The sequence below is a fragment of the Mastomys coucha genome, unplaced genomic scaffold (genome assembly GCF_008632895.1).
Source record: "Mastomys coucha isolate ucsf_1 unplaced genomic scaffold, UCSF_Mcou_1 pScaffold14, whole genome shotgun sequence".
In the NCBI taxonomy this organism is placed as follows: domain Eukaryota; kingdom Metazoa; phylum Chordata; class Mammalia; order Rodentia; family Muridae; genus Mastomys; species Mastomys coucha.
In genome coordinates, this window is record NW_022196896.1 from 57,088,155 (window position 1) to 57,105,446 (window position 17,292).

General features: G+C 35.3%; 1 pseudogene; it reads right to left on the minus strand.

The window, feature by feature from the left end:
* Window positions 1-10,129: 10,129 nt before the first annotated feature.
* LOC116089400 lies at window positions 10,130-15,389 on the minus strand (annotated as a pseudogene).
* Between the last annotated feature and the right edge of the window lie 1,903 nt (window positions 15,390-17,292).

The window sequence follows — 17,292 nt, forward strand, 5'->3', positions numbered from 1 at the left end:
ACTTATGGCCTCCAAACATGATTACACATGAACACATCCAGTTATACCACATGCACATACATAGACACCCTAAGTATCAACCTTATAATCAAATATAACTAATAATTCCCAGTCTGTTTGTAATGAATGAATATATTATTTGGTATACAATAAACTGGGCTTCAGAATTCTTATATTCTAAGACAAATATAGCACCAACAATAAAAAGTATTCAGATAAACATTAATATATTTTTATTGTACCAGTAGCACGATTTATTCTAAAAGATCTCTAAGATATTGCCTGAAATTTTTTTTAATGAGAGCTAGAATATTGGTCCAGAAATCAAGGTCAGAATCTTTTGAATAATACAATAGGATCTTTAACTTTGAATATTCACCAGTGCAGGGAGAAGAAACCTTAGTTTTACAGGATTGCTGAATTGGAAGGAGACCTATTAGATCATCTTTTATGCATTCTTCTGCCCAAGCAGGATTGGTCAAAGCATTACAAAATCAGCGTTTCCTTTACCAGCTGAAATTCACAATCTTAGGAAAGTTCAGAATATTTTAGAATAAATTTAAAATATGATATTCAAGTTACAGTTACATGCAACTATATGATACAGTTACAGTAACTTATTTTCCAGGGGTAATTATCATCTACAGGGCTTTTTGCCTTTGTCTGCTAATTTATACCTAGTCTTGGAATCATATTTAGTAGTATAATCTTATCTAGGCCCAGAACATTCAGCCTCTTAAACTTACAGCAGAATAATAAGCTCATCCTTTCTAGTTCTTTCTGAACTCTTGCTGGCTGGTCAACTGACCTGTTCTGGCTCAAAACTCCTCTCCATGCTAGCTGATTCTATCTGGCTTCTCTTGATTTCTCCTGAATTGTACAACCTGGCCTCATGCTCATGTTGGCAATCTGTTCTAATCTTCTGGCTCTCTCTCATTCTCTGATTCATTCCTTCTTCACCTGTGTCTAGCTAGTTCTTTCTGCAACCTGTCTCTGTACAACTGATCCAGTAAAACTGCCTCCTCTTTCCACACTGCTGTTCTAGTAGCTTCCCTTTTCCTCTCTTCTCATGAAAATTGGGTGTAGGGAGGAAGTATTGATTCCCTAGTTGGTTCGTAACTGTGTCAATAAAGGAGGCAGAAGGCAATTGTTGGGAAATGGAAAAAGGTGGGACTTCCAGATTAAAGGAGGAATAGAAGGGGGCTAGAGAAAGGGCTTTAGGAGCTGGCTTGGAACCAGAGGACGCAACCACCAAGTAAGTAAGATTTTAGGGGATTAAACACTGCGGACTCAGCCACCTGCAAATAGCTGGAATAGACTAGCTGATAAGATTAGGCCAGGAAATTCGTCTTCTATCCATTGAGATAGCTGGATAGTTTTAAAATATTAAAACTCTCTACTGTTTTCTATCCACAGAACAAAGGTAGTCGGAGAAAGGGTGCAGCCCCGGTGGTTGTTAGGGGCTTGGTAAAGCTAGCTGTGAGGGCTTGAGGCAGGGCTCTTGGCATTCCTGGAAAAAGTGACAGCTGGCAACTGGCAGAGCTGAGTGAGGCTGATCTCGGAGCCTAGCACGAGCTTGGGCTGAGCTCTCAAGAAAGAGCAAACTTGCTTATAACATTATACACAACAGTTGGTCATGTTCTATTCTGACAAACCGTTCTCTGATTCAACACTTCCTTTGCTACACATCAGTTTCAAACATGGATCCGTCCACAAACTAACTTTACCCTCAATGTTTGGAATTGAAGGTGTGCCCTATGGGAATGTCTGTGGTCCAGCCAGAGGGATCAAAGGTGTGCAATATGGCCGAGCCATACCACTAGAAGCAGGTTTTCAGTAAATAATATAATCTCGGGTTTTATAGTGTGACTAAATATAGTGCAACAAACATACCAGTGCTTAACAACATAAACATGGAGACAGAGAATAGGCTAGACAAATCATACTTTAGCATTATAAGATTATGCTTATATAGTTTCATACATGATTATGTGTGTTGCCTAAGTCCTATGCCTGGCGTCCCCATAGGGGGCAATGAGTGAGGAGGCACAAAATCAAAGGCTCAGACTCCTGGAGGAGGTGAGAATGTGGCACAAGCTCATATATTAATTATAAGGGAACTTCCTTTATACCCTACACCTCTGGAAGCAACCACAGCGTTGTCAGTTAGGCCTGCCATTCCTCCTACAATTATGGGCAGCAGAAAAATTTCCATAAAAGGCAGTAGAAAATTCATTTTCTCTGAGAGAGTAATATTACATGTGTCTGGTTGCCTGTATGAAACTCTCATAGAAATAAACATACATCTAGAAACATCATTGCTCAGTAGGATAGTAGTAGTAGATTATAGTAATAACAGCAATCCACTGTCATATATTATAGGGGCAAACTTAGTTTACCTGTTCTCCTATTTCCACCTCTCCCATTCTCTTTTTATTACTGGGCTCCGCAGTTCTCAGGTTTCTCTACCTAAATCCAATCATCATATATGCATGAAGGAAACTTTAAACATTACATCCAACTGGAAGCATGTTAATTTAAAAGCTCCTAGATGAAGCTCAATGCCTCAAAATGGGTAAACAACACAGAATGGAACGCCAATCCCACTCACTGTTTATGTTCTGTGATTTGCAGAGATGTCCTTTTCACTATTGTATTTTACTGTAACATTCTTTGTCACAGACCACTAAGTAAAACAATGGATATTTTTGGTAACTTTTTCTTCCAGATTTGCAGACTCCACTAAATTTTGTTCTAATGTTTGAGGGTTTTAAATTACACTCATAATTCTCTTTATTAAAAACTCACACCTTCTAAGGTTGTTGCCAAACCTAAGGAAGAAAATGGGCCTCTTTGCTCTTTTGAATACAATCTAGGCCTATTGAAGAGTGCACAGATTTCAATCTTGTCAATTGTATTGATACTTCTTAAACATTTTGTCATTTTACTTTTTTTTTACATTTGTTTTGAAATCTCTATTTTTTCAAAGAGAATAGGATTTTTTCTTTCTATTTAAACCATTTTATCAAAACTTGAATATCTTCAGAATATTTTCTGCGTATTCTCCTGAGATTATAGACATTTAATAACATAAAATAAATATCTGCATTTTAGTCCCACTTAGAGTACAATATAAACTTAGGAACACCTAAACACTATAATTATTATTTTTAGTCCCAAGTAACTCAGTAGTCTATCCTTGGTGTTCATTGGCTTTTTCAGTTTACAGATGGTCAAAAACTGATCAGAATTTAAACTAGTTCCAAATAAGTGAGACCATCCTTACAATGTGAATCTTAACAATATTTGTAACTGTACTTCTTCTACACTACTGATTATGCAACAGAAATTGCTAATAGAAACCTTATCAGGAATGGATAGTTTAAATTGAACAAGAATAAAAATGTTTTTCTTCAAAAATTACCAGAATCCAGTTGTGGTGGCACACGCTTATAATCTCAGTCGTTAGGGATGCTAAAGCTGAAAGAAAATGATTTTAAGGTCAGACAAACCTATATAGTGAGTCACTAATAAAAAAATTAATAAACCAAGTAACTAAAAAATCTAACAAATTTTAATAATAATGATATTATATTTGCATTACAATTTTATAAAAGAGAATAAATAAAAGAACTAAATAGCAATAAAATCACTCCTCAAATCTGTTATTTAAAAAAACATTTAGGTAGCATTCTATGTCAATTGAGACATTTTTGGTGTAGATTCAGTTAAAGCATTCGTTGAGCTTTGTGTGGTTCTAAGTTTAAGCAACTAAGAGTAGTTTGTAAACAAGGTTATGCTTAAAATAAATGCAAACTCAAGAAAAAAATCTAAAAATCAAACCTATGGGATATACTCAAGTTCCATTTGTTATTTACAGTAGATTACATTAATCTTAGAGTAACAATTTGACTTGTAATTTCTTTTCTAAAGAAAAGTTATAGAGATTAAAAATAATCACATGACAAATTAATAACGTAATTATTAACAATTAAATTCCCTGAGTTAGTAGGATCCTCCAGTGACTCAGAGGTCGTAAGGTTTAACACATCTCATTGTCATGACATAATGGCTTTGTTGTAAATGCAAATGAAATTTCTAAACTGATAGGAGCCAAGATAGTTTTTTATGACACATATTAATCCTTCTTAATTTTATCTCTCCTCATTTTTTCCTTAAAGAAAGCTTTTCCTTTTCTAAATTGTATTGTTATGCTATTATAATGTGGTTGTCTTTTGTAGGGTTTATTTTTTAGGAAGTTTTTGTAGAACCAATTTAGTAGACTCTCTACTGCTGTGAGAAAGCCTTGAGAAAACAAATTTATAAAAGGTTAGATGTAATCTGCTCTAGAGGGAGATAAGGACAGGAACTCTGGCTCCTCATGGCTTGCTCAGTGTCCCTCCTTATATAGCTCAGAACCATGTGTCCAGCAATAGTGTAATCCACAGAACACCAGGGCCTCTCTCATCAAACGTTATTCAAGAAACCATCCAACAGACTTTCCTACAGGCACAAGGAGAGAGGCTGAGTTTCCTCTTCCGAATTAGCTCTAGTTTGTATCAAATTGACAAAAAATAAATAAGTAAATAAGTCAGGACATGACTTAATACATATTAAGTTAATACTACCTCGCAGCTATAGACATGAATCTTTTATTGCTTCTGTATTCTGTATGACCTATGTTTATGGGAAAATATTGCTGCTTATAGAAGCCAAGGTATGCATAAACACACACCACACTCACATATGTATAAAAAATAAACATAATACTGTCTTGATGTTTTAAGTAAAATAAAGATATCTAGTTAGTGTTTTAATGTTCACTGTAGATTGCTTCAATTTCAAGTAATCAAAATCCTAGGACTATGTTTTCAAAAGAGATATAAGAAAGGTAAAAATTAAAAAAATTAAATGATAATTATCTTTACATGTACACACACAAGTACATCAACAAATAAAAGTGATGATAATTATTTCTCTATTTAAAATTAAATATAATTTTCTCATGTCAATTTTATATTTCTATTTTTAAATTTTCTCATTAATTGTGCTTTTTCAAATGATGACGCATGCGTTGGTGGCTTATTAAAATAAGCAAAAAATTGTGGAATCTTTGTGCTATTTACCTACAGTATTCAAGTTTTCCATTGTTATGTCTCTTACTTTATATCAAACTTAAAATTTGAAATTTCTAAAATTATTATGTTTGTGGCTTTTGAAATATTTTCATGAGTTTAATGTTTCATTATACACATGTATTAAATCTTGTAATTTAAGTGTTATGATTCTTTTTAAGTGTTCAAGGATAGTCCACATAAATTATTCAGTCACAATTGTTATGCACTAAACATATGTAAATTTAAGTCAGAATATTTGTTAATTCAAAATATTCACAAATAACAGTAGTAAAATGGACACACCATTTATCAAAAATAAATATTATTGTTTACTATCATAAATATAGGACTAAAGACTAAACGCTTTTACTTCTCTAGAATTAGTATTGTTGTTCATATTTTAAACTGAGACTAGCATGTGCTTACATAGTTTATAACACAAATAAAATAAATATCTCCAGCTGTTTGCAAACATTAAGTCCTTGGTTCCCCATTATTGCCTATTGGTATCAAAACTCTTCATCCTGCCTCATGTTAAGTTCCAGAGCTGTAAGCCACAGCAACTTTATTACTGGATTCACTATACCTATTCGTTTGTTTATTGAAGAAATTAATTTTTTCTTGCTTGGAAAATTCCATAATGCCTAAACAATAAATAAAAACTTCAAAGAATATTAAAGTGTTTACAATTCAGATATATACATTTTCCAAGTTTTTTTTAAATTTTTTTATTTTCTCTTTTAATATGCACATGGATCCTTACTTCTTCCTTACTGTGTGTACTTTCATAAGTGTGTTCCCTTGTGTATATGTATGTGTACAAGCATTCGCATAAATACTAGGCCATAACTTGTTGACATAAGAAATAAAGCAGAGACCTTGCTGTATAATCAGTGACCCTCAAAGCATCACAGAGGGAATAAATATTATTCAGTAAATAATGATCAGTAATTAGTCATCAGGAAAGAATATTTGATTTGTTTTCTTTCTTTCCAAGATTGAGTTGTTCAAAAGGAATAGACACATATAAGATTAAATAAAATCACCTGATACCAAGTCTTATGGGAAATCAGGGGAGGCATCAAATCTCTGCTTAGCTGAGAGAATCTGCTTAGCCGATTTTGCATTATCTTTTCCTATAGCTATTATGGTTCAAATATGTCATGTGCTCCACTGACTCATGTTTTGAGTACTTATTCTTAGATTGTAAAAGCAAGAGCTAAAATATATCTCTCTCCGTACATTGCTTCTACAATCTACTAAAGTCAGTGCAATGCAAACCTTACAGATCAACCAGGCTCTCAATTGGTTCAGAATGACCCAGGCTAGCTTGTGATCTTAGGGAAATATGTTGACTGTAAGGACATATTCTTTTCCCATACAGCATTCTTTGGCTGGGTCAATTTTAACATTGAGAAAAAGTTGGATTGTGAATATAAAACCAGAAGCTAGGAATTGTGTCTTTAATTTCAAAGGGTTGTTTTAAAATTACACTCCCAATATCACTTTACCCCCTTAAAGAAAATATTAAAATCCTGTTCTATATCTTTGAGGTCTTAAAATGAATTATGAATTATTTAAGACATTAAAATGTTGTATAAAATATTTTACTGATGCTATTTTAGTTTCTAGAATTTGAAATATCCAAACAGTGTGTAAAAGTCACTGAAGAGGTTACACAGAAAAGATGAAAACTTAAGACTGTAGTAATCTTCCAAATATACATATACACATAAATATTCTTCTAATGCAGCTGAAATGAAGAGAAAATAATACAGTAAGAAGAAAACATTGAATCAAGTATGCTATATAATTAATTCCCCGGCATCTGGCTTATTGAATGATGGAGGGGGCCTGAACTCAGAAATATGAATAGAAAACTGCAGTTCTCTAGAGCTTGCTTCAATTATACATTATTAAATTTCTATTGCAAAACCCTAAGAATAACCAGCAACATTCTATGCAATTGCAATAGAAAGAAAAATCTTATTACTCTAACTCTGACACTCACATATCAAAATATCTGATTAATTCAAACAAAACAAGTAGAATATCAAATCTGCTGTATCTTGGATCAGAAATGTCTCTGAAAAGCCATTTAATTGAAGGCTTTGTTCCCAAACACAATGCTGCTAGGAAATGTTTTTGTGTGGGTATGTGCATATTGTGAGTTCAAGTACCTGTAGACTTGCAGATTTCAGAAGAGCTTGCCTGTATTCCTTGGAGCTGGAATTATTAGTAGTGGTGAGCTAACTGATATGAGCAGTGTAATTCATAATTTAGTCTTCTTAGAGGAATTGTATATCTGTATCTTACTATCCTAGTCTTTGCATCTTACAAGTTGTATCACAGAAAAAGAATGGAGCTCACTTGCTCTTCTCATTTATTACAAGGCTGTTGGAGAGTCTTTATATTTTCAAATGATGAAAAGACATTTCTTTTTTTTTTTACTAGATGTTTTCTTTATTTACAATATCTCCTTTCCCAGGTTCCCCTCCAAAACAAAAAATAAAAATAAAAATAAAAAAATAAAAATAAAATAAAAAAAGATAAATTAGTAGAACAAAAACTAAAACAAACTCCTGTTCCCTCCCTCCTCCCCTGCTCACCACCCCACCCTGTCCTGTTTCCTGGCCCTGGCATTCCCCTACACTGGGGCGTAGAACCTTCACAAGGTCCCCAATGAAGGACCTAGAGAAAGGACCCAAGGAGCTGAAGGTTTGCAGCCCCTTACGATGAACAACAATATGAAAAGACATTTCAACCATTACCCTTGCTCCCATCACCTTAAAAAGGATGTATCTCCCAACAGAATCATGTACACTTCCTCAATAAACAAAAGTCTCTTGGTTAATTTATATTTCCAAACTCCCTGAAAAAATATACCAAGGCATATTTATAATATGTCTTAGCAGCACTCAAACCATTTAGGGTCATGAGCCATCATGCAAAGAATTCATACATTCTTGAATCTTACAAAGCACGCGACTAACAACAGAAAGCTCTACAAGTCTTTCTCACATGAATATTCTCTCACAATTGACCTCAGCAGAAGAAAACTCTGCTCACCTCTTTCAGGAAAAAAAATGCTAATGCTTTCTCTCAGCCTGTGAATATCCTTCAAATAATCCCCATGTCCATAAATGCTAGGACTCTCTTTCATGGCTTAGGAGGTAAGATCTGCAAGAGAGAGTTTTCGACTTGAAAACAAATCTTCATGAATGATTTTACAGCATGTGTTTAAAAAATTGCTCAGTTTCTTTTCTATTCTTTCCTATGAAGTGGGCCCTATCATTGTCTTCTTATACCTTGATTGAGTTTTTTATACTAAAATATTCTAAGTGCAGCAAACTGAAAAGCAATGACTGCTAACTACTAAGGAAGAAAAAGAAGCTAAAATTAAAAACAAATTACACCATCCTATACTAATAATGATATCCTCCAAAATCATGGATGTGAAAATAATGTGGCAGTTCCTTGGCAAGATCAGACTAAGTCTACCATAGGATCCACCTATACAACTCTTGAGTACATACTCAAAGGACTTTGTATACTACAGCAGACACTTGTTTGTGCATGTTGATTTCTGTGCTCAGGAATCTTCAATATGTACCTCTTCAGTTCTTAGTGTTTTAGGTGTGTGTTGGGGTTCCAAACTCATCGTTAGCCTTGTAGTAAACTACTACTGAGCCATTTTCCAGGTCGACTTTGACTTTATTTATTATTTTTTAATCTTTCTTTTGTGTTTAAATATGGTTTCCTTAAATCTTATGGGAAATCTAACCTCTTCTATTGAAATTCTCTTCTGTTGTCCTTATGTCTTTGGGGAGACTCATGGGGTATAGTAATTTTTAATACAAAAATGAGCTTATTGGGCATGTGTTAACTGTATTTATTATGTGGCCATTGTTCATAACATTTGATGCATAATTATTAATCAAGAAATATTGAATTGAATTTAAACATTAATTTCAGGATAAAAAAAAATTTGAAATTTCATTTAAAAAAAAAAAACCCACAATACAAAGACTAGCATATAACAAATGAATCAACATTGGTAACTTATGTACAGTGTACAAATTGTATTTCATGCACAGAACTACCTACAAGATGTGTTGGAATAGTAATAAGCCTTATAAGAACAATTGCCTTTTATTCTGAGAGCAGACTTGTATGCTATGAAGATGTTAAAAGAAGTTATTTCCTTTTCACTCTTGGGGAAAGCTTGTACAGATTTCCTTTGTGGTACAGGAGTTTCAGTGTTGATGCTCTCTTAGAATGACATAAGTCCAAGATTAGGATTCCATCCATCTGGGCCTCTCCTCCTTGCCCCAGTGGATTTGAGGACATCAAATTAAAATTGCAGATGACAAACTTGAATGGGCAAGTAAGACGTTATTTTATGCTACTGCAACCAGAGAGATAGTAAAAGAGAAACAGGAAGACATAGATACAGAGAAGGGAAGAGGTTCAAAGTGTTAAGGTAGCCTGGGCAGGAATTAGCTGATGTTAATTGAAATTTCAAAACAATAAAGATTTTATAATTGAATGAAATATAAATAAAACCTGAATAAAAGGGAAGTCAGATGCACAGAATGAAAAGAAACTGTCTAGAGTTAGTCAACATTCAGAAAGACTTGTGTAGCTGTAAAAAAAGAAAAAAAAGAGAGAACTTATGTTCATGTTCTTTGTGTTTCTATTAACAACGTCCTTGTCTCTGGCTAATTTTGTCTCTTATCTTCTGCCATTCTGAGACAACGTCTTTTTTAATAACTGACCTTTTCTCTTCTTTTAGCTTTCTTTTTATTGAGGGATGGGGAGAGAACTTTATTGTTGTCATTCAAGAGGTTAGGGAGAGTAGGAATAGGCTCTTCCTGTTATTGTGGTCTGGGATGGAAACTGTGAGGGAAATACTAAGTGTTGGGGGCTGAGATGGGACAGGGACTCCTCAGCAATGGAGGGCCTTTCTCTTGTTCTCAGTGTCCTTGCTGGGGTGGGTAGCCCAGGGTTTCTTACTCCTTAGAGACCATGTAGGCCATGAGGTCTACCACTCTGTTGCTATAGCTGTATTCATTGTAATAATAGGAAATAAGCTTTACAACATTGTCATTGAGAGCAATGCAAGGCCTAGCATCAAAGGTGGAAGAGTGGGAGTTGCTGTTGAAGTTGTAGGAGACAACTTGGTCCTCAGTGTAGCAAAGGATGCCCTTTAGTGGGCCCTCAGATGCCTGCTTCACCACCTTATTGATGTCATCATACTTGGCAGGTTTCTCCAGGTGGCTTGTCACATCCACAATGAATATATTAGGGGTAGGAACATTTAAGACCATGCCATTGAGCTTCCTGTCCAGAACTGGGATGACTTTGCCCACAGACTTGGCAGCACCAGTGGATGCAGGGATGATGTTCTGGGCAGCCCCATGGCCATCATGTCACAACTTTACAGAGGGGCCACCCACAATCTTCTGAGTGGCAGTGATGGCATGGACCATGGTCATGAGCTTTTCCACTATGCCAACGTTATTGTAGATGACCTTGGACAGGGGGTCTAAGGAGTTGGTCATATGGGATGCATTGCTGACCATCTTGAGTGAATTATCATATTTCTTGTTCATACCCATCACAAACATAGGGTCATTGGCAGAAAGGGCAGAGATGAATACCCTTTTGTCCCCACCCTTCAAGTGGGCCCTGTCCTTATCTATGGTGGTGAAGATGCCAGTAGACTCCACAACATACTCAGCACCAGCATCATCCCATTTGATGTTAGCAGGATCTTGCTCCTGGAAGGTAGTAATGGGCTTCCCATTGATGACAAGCTTCCCATTCTCAGCCTTGACTGTGTTGTTGAGTTTTCCATGGGTGGAGTCATACTGGATCATGTAGACCATGTTGTTGAGGTCAATGAAGGGGTCATTAATGGCAAAAATCTCCACTTTGCCAAGTGCAGAGCAGAAGGCAGCTCTTGTAACTAGGCACCCAATACAATCAAATCTGCTCAATTGACCATCACCATCTGTCTACTGGATGAGGCTGGCACTGTACAAGATGATGCTGCTGTCTCTGGAACAGGGAGTAACAGAGCTAGACGTGTTTTATTAGGCCATGTTTTACATGTACTTAGTATTTTTTCCAGGCTTTGTCCCAAAAGCTGGAATTATAGATATTGTCACTGAATCTTGCTAAAATTATTAAAATGTAAGAATATTAAATGAATGCCTTGTACCCTATCACTTATAATTCGCCTATCAAGCAACATGGAGATCATGGCCTAAAGCCAAATATGAGTTACTCTTTTAACTTCTTGTTGTTATCGAACTTTAAAAGGAAATCTTAAGAGTTTAGTTCATTTAAATTCATTTTCATTAAATGATGACAATATATGCAGAATATAAATTAAGTCAATATTTGGTTTTAAAATGAATGTTGAGTGTATTAAATTAGATTTAAATATCTGATTATGTCATAGAAGATAAAGGGACTTGAACCTAACACAGGACTCTGGGTCATCAGAGACCAAACGTGCTAAGTAACGGACTAGAAGCAACATTTACTTGTTTGACATCTGTAATAAAGTGATATTTCATCTGCAATAAAGTGAAATTTCATGTTTAGTGTAGCCATAGAAACAATTCTAGATTATTATTATTATTTTTTTAATTCAGAAAGTACATTATACTTTTGTTGGACACCTAACATTGTATATTCTTTTCTACCCACAGTATGAGGAAAAGAATCACTGTAATATCTGGGATGTTCAAAACTATCAAGTAATTAATTTCAAATTTATTTTCAAATTTAAAATTTTTGTATTTATTAGTCATTCCATTTTCCCCTTAGAGATTTCAAATCTATTTTTTATAATATTAATGAACTAGGGAGCTGGGATATAGTTCAACTATAAGAGCACTGACTTTTATTGCAGAGATCAGGGTTCAACCAAGCATCCACATGACAATGTACCACTACATGTAAATCCAGTTCTAGGAGATCCATCACCCTCCTCTTGATTACACAGTGGACTAGGCACACAATCTAAACACATAAATGTAGGTAAAACAACCATGCACATAAACATATAAATACTAAATATAGAACTTGACATCAATAAATATTAATTGCTTAAATTTTAATTCAGTATTGATTATAATTAGAATGCAAAGGCAAGAAATGTTAAAAGATCTTTGATCTACCCTTTCAATAATAAATCACCTTATCAATTCAAATTTGTGTTGAATAAAATCATTTGTGCAATGTGAAAATTTAGGATTCTAACATGTAATAAACATAAAACTAATAAAAGAACATTTTGGGTCTGTTCATAACTTTTAGCTAGAGGGGATTCTATATAAAAATTACTGGGCACCCTCTAACATGGCCAGGATTCTACAGTCTGGTGAAATTCCTGTGTGTCAGAATGTCTATTCTAGTGCATAGATACTTTAGCTCACACCTAGAGAGACATTGTTACAGAAAGGTAGTAATGCTTTAAGCCTTGAAATAAGAAACTGTTTCACTATAGTCATAAATAATTCATGCATGTTTCTAAATTAAACTTCCTTCAGGATCTTCTTTAATATTGGAAACTGTGTCTTTAGTATTTATTATATTCTTTTCAAATAAGAAAAAAACATGTTTCATATTGTTATTCATCCTAAGGGGTTTCAAACCCTTTAGCAGCTTCTGTCCTTTCTCTAGATCCTTCATTGGGGACCCTGTACTCAGTTTAATGCATGGTTGTGAGCCTCTACTTCTGTTTTAGTCTGGTACTGTCAGAGCCTCTCAGGAGACAACTATATCAGGCTGGATTGTCCTTCCTTCAGTCTCTGCTCCATAGTTAGTCTCTGCAACTCCTTCCATGGGTATTTTGTTCCCCCTTTTAAGAAGGAATGAAGTATCCACATTTTGGTCTTCCTTCTTCTTGAGTTTCTTGTGGTTTGTGGATTGTACTTTGTGTATTCCGATCTTCTGGGCTAACAACCACTTATCAGAGAGTGCATACCATGTGTGTTCTTTTGTGACTGGGTTACCTCACTCAGGATGATATTCTCCAGATCCATTCATCTCCCTAAGAATTTCACAAATTCATTGTTTTTAATAGCTGAGTAGTACTCCACTGTATAGATGTACCACAATTTCTGTATCCATTCCACATGGTGGGACTAATGGCTCCAGCAGCATATGTATAGTACAGGATGGCCAAGTCAGTCATCAGTGGGAGAAGAGGCCCTTGGCCCTGTGAAGGTTCTATGTCCCCAGTGTAGGGGAATGCCAGGGCTAGTACGCAGGAGAGGGTGGGGTGGGAAGCAGGGGAGGGAGGGAGGGGGAGAGGGGAGGGAACAAGGGTTTGTTCTTGTTGTTTTTTGTTTTGTTTTGTTTTTGTTTTTGTTTTGGAGGGGAAACTGGGAAAGGAGATATTGTATGACATGTAAATAAAGAAATATCTAATAAAAATGCTTCATATTTATTACACTCCAGCTCTCTACAGTCCATGTGAACATGTAATTGTATGAGTTGAGACTAAATTTGGGCAAGTCATGTGTATTCTGAAAACAATCAAACAAAATCTCCTATGTCCTGCTTATATCGACTGCCAAGTGCTTCCATAAACAAAAACATCGATGATGTTACAAGTTTAAATTAAAACAAAATATCAAAGTCACTTCAAAATAGTAGTAAATATTATTTTAAATTGCTAAAATGGAAAAAAAACAGTACTATAGAAATTATGGGAATGTATATTGACATGTACATGAGAAATACATCTATAAGATAATGTGTGTGTGTGTATGAGCATGCGTGCGTGTGTGTGGGGGTGTGTGTGTACATGTGTGTGTGCATGTGAGTGTGTGTGTGTGAGTGTGTGTGAGACTATGTGTGTGTGTGTGTGTGAGTGTGTGTGAGTGTGTGTGTGTGAGTGTGTGTGAGTGTATGTGTGTGAGTGTGAGTGTGTGTGAGTGTGTGTTTGAGTGTGTGTGTGAGTGTGTGTGTGAGTGTGTGTTAGTGTGTGTGTGTGTGAGTGTATGTGTGTGAGTGAGTGTGTGTGTGTGAGTGTGTGTGTGTGTGTGTGAGTGTGTGTGTGTGTGAGGGTGTGTGTGTGTGTGTGTGTGTGTGTGTGTTTCCAGCAGTGGATGGCTTTCTTTTTATTATTATGGTTTTAACTTGAATAGTTATTTTTTTTATTAGATATTTTCTTTATTTACATGTAAATTCCTCCCTTCCCAGTTTCCCCTCTAAAAAACAAAGAAACAAACAAAAACAACAAAAACAAACCCCTGTTGCCTCCCCCCTCCCCATACCTGCCACCCCAGCCTCTCCCACTTATTGGACCTGGCATTCCCCTACACTGGGGCACAGAACCTTCACAGGGCCGAGCTCCTCTCCTCCCATTGATGATCGAATTTGCAATCCTCCACTATACACGCGCTGCCAGAACAATCAGACCCCTCCATGTGCATTCTTTTGTTGGTGGTTGAGACTCTGGGAGCTCCGAGGGTACTAGTTAGTTCATATTGTTGTTTGTCCTAAGGGGCTGCAAACCCCTCAGCTCCATTGCTCCTTTCTCTAATTCCTTCATTGGGGACCCTGTACTCAGTTCGATGGATGGCTGTGAGCCTCTACATCTGTACTAGTTAGGTACTGTCAGAGCCTCTCAGGAGATAATTATGTTCTGTTTGGCATTTTGTTTCATTTTGTTTTCGGAAAGATCTCACTATGTGTCCAGTGCTGGCTTGGGTCTGACTTGTAGCTTAGATTAGATATGACTTTGTGATCATCATGCTTGTTTTTATTGCTCAGGTTCGGAAAGCACTGGAATGTTCCACTGAAGACTGATGGCAGCTCCTCCAGCTTCCCTGTCTCCATCTGTATCTTAGCAGCTCTGAGACTCTAAAATTATTTATCATGGGAAATGCTTAATTTCATTTGAAAACTTGATTAGATACGGAATCCATTAAGAGATTTGGTCTGAAATTAATTAAAAAACTGGATCTGAAATCAATTAAAAGAACTGTAATCAATTAGGGCAGACCTATATGAGGTTGTCTCTACTAAAATAGCTTATAAAAATTGTGATGGATTGATTAGGTCTATTAAGAAAGGATACACATTCTTAATGTGATTGGCACTTTTGGTTGTCAACCCGTATAAAAAAGAAGTCTAGGAAAAAAATTGTTGCTTTTTTATCTTCTTGTTTTCAAGTCCTTTTGGTGAGTTCATCTAACTGTACTGTTGTTACTGATGCTGTGTCTTCTCAGGCTGCTGCTGCTGCATTTCTTCACTAATACGAGAGCCTAGTTTCTTTTCACATCTAATATGGACTGAAGATAGTGGCTCTCCAGGTATTAAGGACAAGATGGGAACTGATTCTTGAGCTCTCCATAGTGAGAAAGCCAGTGTTGAATGATGCAGCCCTTGGTCACGTAAGCTAATCTGAAATACTCCTTTAATATATATACCCATTTAATAGTTTGTTCCTTTAGAGAACATTGACTAACAAGCTATGGATATGAAATCATCAAAGCAATGGATATTGTGCACAAGATAAAATTTGCCCTGCTACTGATTTTATAGTACAGAATCAAGAGTTCAATTGTTCAAGGTGACTCATGCATAGTTAGAAGAGGAATGAAGATTCCCCCAACCCCTGCTTTCCAGATCACAATGGAAAACTGAAAAAAGAATATTACTAAGTCTAATTGCATAATTCATATTTAACATATTTATAATAAAATGTTAGAAGAACACTATGAAACATAACAATTTATTCTTGCCTATAAATCCAGACCTTGGAATACATTTCAGTGACTTTCAGGTTGTTAAGAAAGCAATTTGGGTTGTCTAGTGACTCTTAACCTCATATTCTGGGTCTTATTTGAGCTTGTTAATTTATAGCATATCTATATATCTATATCTATATCTATATCTATCTATCTATTTATCTATCTATCTATGAAAGAGAAAGACATTTCTGTACAATGATAGCTATTTAACTTATAAATATTGTGGATCAGTTCACAGATACACTCAACTACACAATAATTATTGACTATATTTTGTTATAACAGAATTACGATGAATTATATGATTTGGCATATATTATAATAGGATATTTTAAGTGTGTTAACTATAGCATTAACTGTAAATAGTAATGTAGAATGGGCTTCTAGATATTCTGCTTGTATTACTGGAATACTGTACTCAGGACTAACTTCCCCATTCCTCATTCCCTAGCAAATACAGTTTTACTTTCTGCTTCTCAGAGATTAGCTTGGATCTCTGATACCTATCATCAGTAATATTATCTTTTTCCTGTTATTGTCTCTTTCTCTCTAGTATATCTTCTAGCTTCATTCGTGATGTACTATATCACAGAATTTGTTTCTATCTTACTCAACAAACAATTGTAAGTATGTGTGCATGCACCCTATAATTTTAAATTTCCTTTACTGCCTCTGTTGTTTGTATTGCACTGTGAGATAAGCCCATTAAGCCTTATCATTTCCCTCATGAATGCCCTATTGCAGGAGTAGGTTGGTCTGCCCACACCATCATCAAGCTTTTCTTGTCACTATTTGGTAGCTTTTAGCATATCCTGGCATAACAGGAACACCCCCATGAAATGCCAGCCTGCCAAGCCTCTTGAACTTAGATTGCACAATTGCCAGAGCTGTAAAATAATTCATCCCTGCTCGTTATAGTCAGTTATATGGTAATATTTTGTTGTAACAAAACAAAAGGAGTAATATCTCCCTCTAAATACAAACCCTGGGTGCCTAATTTATATCTATGTCTATATATAATGTGTTCACGCATATATAATTGTCTTTTGGCTATTTTGAACAAGGCTACAGTCAACAAGAAGTACAATTTTCTTTTCATAGTTGCAATTTTAATTCTTTTAGATAAACACTCATAAGTGGGATTGTTGCACCATAAAAGTTGTAATTTTGATATTTGATGATATTTATTAAAGATATAGTGCTTTCTGCATATTATGCATCCTTCATTTTGAAGTCTTATTGACCTGAATTCTTGCAATTAATTATTTTCCTTTTATCTACTTTCCTCTTCCTCTTCCTTTTGTTCTCCCTTTTATTCTTGGAAAATTTTCTAAAAAGTTATTTTAAATTAATGAATTATTTATACTCCATATTTTATTTCCCCACCCCATCCA